Source organism: Sus scrofa, chromosome 9, assembly GCF_000003025.6.
Source record: "Sus scrofa isolate TJ Tabasco breed Duroc chromosome 9, Sscrofa11.1, whole genome shotgun sequence".
Classification (NCBI taxonomy): domain Eukaryota; kingdom Metazoa; phylum Chordata; class Mammalia; order Artiodactyla; family Suidae; genus Sus; species Sus scrofa.
In genome coordinates this window covers 1,030,001-1,038,013 of record NC_010451.4, presented here as the reverse complement: position 1 = coordinate 1,038,013, position 8,013 = coordinate 1,030,001, and positions in this window count along the sequence as shown.

The window sequence follows — 8,013 nt, the reverse complement described above, 5'->3', positions numbered from 1 at the left end:
CGAGAAGTTTGCAGCAACTAAGCACGCCCCTCCCCTCTCCTGTAAAAAAGAGGCTGAACTCTGACCTAGGAGAGATGGTTCTTTGAGACATTAGTCTGCCGTCTCATCAGCCGGCCAGCTTTCTGATTAAGACCTGTTACTCCTTTTGCCCCAATACCTCGTCCCCGGATTTATTGGTCTGTCGTGTGATGAGCAGAGCAAGCCTGGACTTGGTATCGGTACCTAGAATAGTCAAATTTGTAGAGGCAGAACGTAGAAAGATGGTTTGCCAGGGGCTGAGGGGCGGGAGAAACGGGGAGTTTAGTTTTGCAAGATGAAATTCGTTCTGGAGGCTGGTCCCACAACAGTGTGAGTGCACTTAACTCTTCTGACCCATACACTTAAAAATGGCTGAGACGGGGAGTTCCCTGACGGTGCAGGGGGTTAAGGACCCAGCGTTGTCATTGCTATGGCTCGGGGTGCTGCTGTGGCACAGGTTTGATCCCTGCCCACGGAATTTCCACGTGCCTCAGGGGTGGCCCAAAAAATGGCTGAGGTGGTGAATTTTACGGGACGTGTATTTTACCATCATTAAGAATGAAATTAAAAAAAATTCACAAACCACAAATTACATTAGAAAGAGTTTTACATAACCTTTAAAAAGAGGTCATTTTTAATGCTACCTAAACTACTGCAGACAAGAGAAAACATTAGGAAAGTTTTATGGTTTGTTTCATGAGTTAGCATTTTCTTAATTCCAAAACCTTATAAAGATTGAATTAAAAATGAAAAAAAAGTCACATATCAGCTTGAATGAGTGCAAATCTGAAATAAGATATTAGCTATGAGATACAAGAAAATTATCAAAAGTTCACACCATACAAAGGAGCACTTATTTTAACACCAAAAATGTGCTTTGGCATCAGAAAAATTTATCAGTATATCATTACACCAAAAATCAAAGGGGGAGTTCCTGTCGTGGCTTAGTAGATGAGGACGTAGGTTCTATCACTGGCCTCTCTCAGTGCTCCGTGGGTTAAGGTTCCCGTGTTGCCGTGAGCTGTGGTATAGGTCGCAGATGCGGCTTTGCTGTGGTTGTGGTGGAGGCTGGCAGCTGTAGCTCTCGTTTGACCCCTCACCCAGGAACTTCCATATGCTGCAGGTGCAGCCCTAAAAAGCAAAAAAAAAAAAAAAAAAAAAAAAAACCCGAATTAGAAAGGAATTTAATATATGATAAAAGTTTCATTTCAGTTCATGAAAGAAAACAATTAATAGATGGTACTGCTATCTGGAATCCACTTTCTCTGAGGAAGGTCTCCACACAAGCCAACGAGCCCCTGAGAAGATGCCCAGCTCCCCTGGCAATGCACAGCAGGCCACTCTGCACCCCTGGGAAGCTAACCTCGCAAAGTCGGGTGACAGCGAATGTGGGCGAAGATGTAAGGCCACTGGAGGTCGGACCGCTGGCGGGGCCGGGGGACGGCGGGGCCACTCGGCGAACAAGCCGGCAGCTCCTCCAAGGTCAGCGTGGCCTCACCAGGGGACCCAACACTTCTTACTGGGCCATGAAAGGGAATGAAGACCAGAGACGTGCCGCAGAGGGGACGAGTCTCCTAGACGTCACCCTGCGGGAACCAAGGGGTCAAAAGGTCTGCACGTCGCACGATCCCCGTCACGGGAGACGCCACGAGCGGGCAGGTCCACGGAGACAGAGAGCACGCGGGGCTCTCAGGGCATCGCCGGGCGACAGCTGCAAGGTACAGGGTTGAGGAGGTCCCGTCGAGGCGCAGCGGAAAGGAAGCCGACTAGCAACCATGAGGACGCAGGTTCAATGCCTGGCCTCGCTCAGTGGGTTAAGGATCCGGCGTGGCCGTGAGCCATGGTGTGGCTCGGATCCTGTGTTGTTGTGGCTGTGGTGTGGGCCGGCAGCTACAGCTCCGATGAGACCCCCAGCCTGGGAACCTCCATATGCCCTACAAAGCAAAAAAATAAAAATAAAAATAAATAAATAAATAAAAGTACAGGGCTTCTTTTTGAGGGAAGGAAAGATTCCAAAGCTGACGGCGGTGACGCCCGTCTCTGAATATACTGAAATGCATTAAATTGTACACTTTATTTTTTTATTTAAAACATTTTTTTTTTTGGTCTTTTTGCCTTTTTAAGGCCACTCCCGCGGCACATGGAGGTTCCCGGCTAGGGGTCTAATCGGAGCTGTAGCCACCGGCCTACGCCAGAGCCACAGCAACGTGGGATCCGAGCCGCGTCTGCAACCTACACCACAGCTCATGGCAACGGCAGATCCTTAATCCACTGAGGAGGCCAGGGACTGAACCTGCAACCTCGTGGTTCCTCGTTGGATTCGTGAACCACTGCGCCACGACGGGAACTCCTAAATTGTACACTTTAAATGGACACGTTCACGGCAAGAATTCTGTCTCAAGTTCTTTTGAAAACTGTTGCTGCCAGACCTGGGCATCCGTCTGGAAGAGACAAATGGGATTCTTGCCCCACCCTCCTAAAGACTGTGTTCCAAACGGGCTAGAGATTTTAATGTAAAAACGAAACAATGAAAATATGAGAAGTGGAGTTCCCGCCGTGTCACTGTGGGATTGGCAGTGTCTGTGCAGCGCCAGGATGCAGGTTCAATCCTGGGCCTGGCAAAGTGGGTTAAAGGAGCCAGTGTTCCCACGGAACTGAGGCTCGCATCTGATCCCTGGCCCAGGAACCCCATATGCCCACAGGGCAGACAAAAAAGGGAAAAAAAAAATGCTAAAAGAGATTTAAAGGAAAAATGGAATATATTTGGGTAATGAAAACATCAACACGTTTGGTGAGAGATACCCCAAGAATAACAAAGGAAAAGCCAGATATTTTACTGGGCTGATTTTTAAGACGTTGATGGCAAAAGATAACATAAACAAAGAAAAAAGGCAAATGATGTACCAGAAAAGTTACTTGCAAAACACATAACAGTAAAGGGAAAATATGTCATCTTTACAGAGTTTCTGTGACTTGAGCATGAAGAGGACATCCCAAGAGGAGAAAACCTAACCGGCCAATAAAATGCAAATTAAAACAAAGTCAGTTCTGGAGTTCCCTTGTGGTGCAGAGGGCTAAGGATCTGGGGGTGTCACTGCAGCAGCTCAGGTAGCTGCTGCGGCTTGGGAAGTTCCACGTGCTACAGACGTGGCCAAAAGAAAAAAAAAAGCGGGGGGTGAGGGACAAAAGTTTTCATTACTTTAATTCATCAGATTGGCACAATAACTTAAGAGTAAAATGTCTGGATCTGCTAAAAACGTAAGAAAACGGGCGCTCCCATCTGCTGCTGAGCAAGTATGTGGTAGTAGCTATTGCAGTTTGGGGCAGATAACCTGACACTAATGATTAAAATTAGAAATGCACATACGCCTTTTGACCCAGAAAGCCTCCTTCTGGGAACGGATCTTATGGAGGAAAATCACCTGTCTGTAAAGACAACCCTGCAATTTCAGCATTGTTTGTGCTGGCAGAAAACTGGAAACTATTAGACTATCAATGTCACACAATGATCAAATAAGCTGTCGCACAGCCTGGTGGTGGCTGTAGAACATGAGGCAGCTGTGAAAACCTGAGTTAGACCCACAGCTACTGAACCGCAAAGGACGCCTGTGATGTGCTGCGAGGAAAGTAGGTTGCAGAGTAAGTAGCAAGTGAGACCCCGTTGAAGAGAAAACCTCTCCCTGCTTAGCTGCACACAAGGCGGCCCCGTCCAGGCTGTCTGCAGGGTGGCCTTAGCAAGGGAGAATGAAGGGGGGGATTCGGGGGAAACGATTCCCTTGCTTCAGTAGGTACTTTTAGAATCTTTGCATCACTTAGAGTGAAAAATCTGTACCTTAAAAAACACTAGGAAGGAGTCAGAGTCATTCTGACCCTCCCTCCAATCCCACGGCCCCTGCTACTGCACGCGTCCGAGCGGCCGCGTCTTTGGCCGCGGCTGCAGGAGCCTCCCGCTAGCTTCCCGGCCTGCAGCCTGAGGCCCACTCATCCACCTCCGTCCTCCGCACACAGCGGGAGGTATTTTCAAATGCACATCAGCTTGGGTCTGCCCACCCTCAACGCTGCCAGGGCTCCCGCTGCCCCCGCAGAAAGCCCATCCTCTGCCCGGCGGGGCCCTGCCCAGCTGACGCCCGCCGCTTGCTGCCACCTGCGGACACGGCCCTTGTCCCTGTCTCAACACGGCCGGCCTCAGGGCTGCAGACTGGCTGTTTCTCCCACATGGACCGTGCTTCCCTGGGTCAGGGCGGCCTCCCCTCCAGACTCGGGGCGACCCCGCTGCGGGCGGGCAGGGCCCTCTGTGCTTTTCTGCCGTGGCTCTTACCACAGCGACCTAGCTAATGACGGCGTTGTTTGTATAGTCCTGTGTGTGACACGGATGAAAGAGAAACTCTGAGGCCGTGTTTGCATCCGCTCTTCCAACCCGCCGCCGGGGGGAGAATGGGTCGGACCAGAGGGCCTCGAGCGCTGACCCGCCGCTGGGATTCCGCCCTTGCCTTCGGCCTCCTCACCCCACCCCCAGGTGGGACAATCTGTCTGCTCCAATATTTCCTTTCGGCCTCTTGCTTCTCTTCTCTTTACAGCTGCCCCTGCCGCAGACGGAAGTTTCAGAGCCGAGGGCGGCATCGGAGCTGCAGCTGAGGCCTACACCACAGCCGCGGCAATACCAGATCCTTAACTCACTGAGCAAGGCCAGGGATGGAACCCGCATCCTCATGGAAACAGCATCAGGTCCTGAAAGCACCGAGCACCGTGGGAAGCTCCGCCACGCTCGCCCGATCCAGCCAACCAGCTCCTTGGGAGAACGGGTGACCGCGAGCCCTCTGCGCTGCAGTGTGTGGCGGCTCCCCAGCGTGGAAGAGGCACCCACTCCCCCCACCACAGACCCTCTTCGGGGGGCTCTCGGAACCCCACTGACCCCTCCGAGGCCACAGCCACCCCAGCAACCGAACTCTCAGCCTGACCTGCGGCTTCAGAATCCCAGCGTCCACGCCCACCCGGGCGAGGGCCCCTCTCCCGCCCTCTCATCACCTGTCCACGAGGACTGGAGCCCAGCGACCCTGGGCTGGGCCTCTGAGGCTGGGCCCTGGCGCGTGCTCCCGAGGCCGGTGCTGGTTCCGGAGCTTCGTGGACTGCCGCCGACCGGCCCGTGGGCTGAGCACCGTGACTCGGCTCCGGAGAACCACCTGACTCCTGGCAGGCTCGCGGGGGGAGCACGCCCACGCGCCACATGTCCCAACAGCACCCCCGTCTCTGCCACCGTCCTCCGGATGCCGCAGGCCCAGGCCGGGATGGGGTTCGGGTGGGGGCGCTCCTGGTCTGCCTCCTTCAGGCTCTATGTAGGGGGTCTCCTGTCCCACCCCCTGGCCCACGATGGAAGAGGCCCAAGGGGTTCTTTGTCACGTCCAACCTGAGGGGCCCTGCCAGGTCCCAAAGGACAGCCGATCGGAGGAAAACCCATCCCCCCAGAAGCACACAATCCTCCGTGGCAACAGCACCCAGGGCGTGGGCACGCCCAAGTCAGGCGGCAGCCGCACACCCGGCCCTGCCCGCAGTGAGTGGTAGAAACACCGGCGTTCCGGAGGATGGGGGGTCACTGTCCGCCCCACTCAGGGCCCCCGCTAGACGCACCCAAGCCCAGCGGACTAAGCCACCCGCAGCCTGGGGAGGGGGAGCCGCAGCCTGGAGACGGGCCCCAAATGCAGCCCCTCAGAGCCCGCCGTGCTGGCCTGAGGCCCCTCGGGCGTGGGGCTGACGGCTCAGGCCTGGACCCTGACTCTGGTCCGGGCAGCTTCCCCTCTCTGCGTGTGGCCGACTGCTGGCACGTCCCAGCCCCTGCAACCCCCCGCCGGGCACCAGGTTCCCAGCTGGGGCTACCTTCCCAGCTGCCCCTGCAAACAGTATAGACAGCTCCCTCGTCTCATCTATGGGCAGGAGAGCCGTGAGCTGCTGTGGCCTCTCGTGCTCACAAGGAGGTCGCTAGTCCAGGGCCTGCTGTCGCCCCCGTTTGCACAGGCTACAACGTGGACATTCCAACAGCCGGATGTGGCCACGTGAGTGGCAACACCAGGGGGATGCAGGGAAACCAAGCAGAAGGAAGCCGGGTTCCCGGGTGACCTTGCGGAGGGGGCCACCCGAGCGTCTTAGCTCCTGCGAAGGGAGCGAAATAAAGGTCCGTCTCATTCAAGCCACTGTAGGCTGGGGTCTGTTACAGGCGGCTTTGCCTTTTTCCCTGATAAACACACGCTTCTCCATCAGTAAAATAGACTCGATGGCTTCTTCGAGTTCCAAGCTCCCAGCCCCAGGCTCTGCTTTGCCAAGGCCTCGGTTTCCAGGAAGCTGCTCTGTCGCTCGGCCTGGAGCCGAGGCTGAGCCCTGCCATCTTCCCTGCTTCTGCCTTCCTTCAAGAAGTTCCCCGAGGGTCACACAAGGGCCTGACCCTGGGAGAGATGCAGGAAGGGACACACGAAGCAATTCAAGGCTTTTTTTTTTTTTTTCCAGCTGAGGGCACAGCTGGCGCAGGAGTCAAGGCGGGGGGATTCGCCTGTGGTGGGCTGCCCATTCCTCTCTGGTGTGAGCCCAGTGAGGTGTCCCTCCGGACCCACCCTTGGCTATTTTGACCCCACAGCTCCAACCGCAGGGCCTCGTGCAGGTCCCAGCCCTCACTTGCCCTTTCTGTGGGTTGCAAGCAGACTCTCTGAGCCTGAAGCCGTGGTTCAGGTCTGTGGACACAAATGAGCAGGGAGCTGCTCTTCATAAGACTCTGTTCGGAAGGACCCCAGGCCCCCGCTAAGGCGGCGCCCTCCCGCCTCGCCTGAGGGCTGCAGCAAGTTGGCTCAGTGACTCTTAGAGCCGTGAGATGGCACACACACCTGTGCCCCAGCGGGCAGCCCCTAGGCCAGTCCAGCCTGGCCTGTCCTGGACCGGCTGCCTGCGGGAGATCCTCACAGGGGCTTGGTGTGGAAGCTACTGCTCTAGACCTAGGCCTAGGACAAGCCCAGATCGGCCGACCCGCGCCGAGGCGGGGAGGCGGGCCTGAGACGTGTGTGTGGCTTTTAGGTCTGGATGAAAGATTTTCAGCCTTTCTCATGCTCCCCTTCCTTCTACAGCCAACAGGTCTCATGCCTCCGACGTTCAGGCCCAGGCTGGGCGCCAGAGTGCACGGTCCCCGGAGTAGACAGCCACGAGACGTCTGCTCACCGCCTCCCATCGTCATTCTATTCCTGCGTCTCCCGTGAAAGATACTTAGCCCTTACGTCATCCCGCCCCTTGGCCTGATGGACCCTGGAGTGGGCATCTGACCTGAGCTAGACCGATGGGCCCTCCGGCCGGGGCTTTTGAACGTGGGATCAGGAGATGTGAGTTCGTCCTTCTCTGGTGGCTGAAGCTACGAGATGTCAAAGTCAAGGCCCCTATTCTTGGCCACATGGATGAAACTGCTCTGTGGAGAGAGAGAGGTGAAGCCCCCAGGAAGAGACAGGCAGAGACAGCGACAGACACAAGCCCAACTGTGTTCTGCTTCCTAATTCGATTTTCCCTGAGACCCAGCTCCGTTCCTGCCCTGCCCTTGATTAGATGTTCTAAGAGAACGTTGGATTTCCATCATTTGCAACCAAAAGCAATGCATCCAACACCCTTGGTTCGGGAGGCACGTGGGCTCAACCCCCAGCGGCGGGGCAGGGGGGCTACAGGCACTCGGGTAAGGAAGCGGGTCGCCTGTGGCCCCGGGTCAGGGAGGGCTTCCCCAGGAGAAGGCACCCAGGGCGAGGAGGCTGTGTCCCGGGGCTTCTGGAATGCTCTATAACATGCCAGCATCTTGCCCAAACTCTTCAGTCAACATTTCAGGGCCTTCCAGACCCAGGGTCCCTCCGTACTCCACGATCCGCTCTCCTGCCAGCAACGGCCGCTCCAGCCTCGGCCTCTCGGCCTTCCCGCTCTACCTGTCCCCGCTTCACCTGTCTCCCTCCGGATGGCAAGTCCCATCCTCCATGGCCTCCTCAT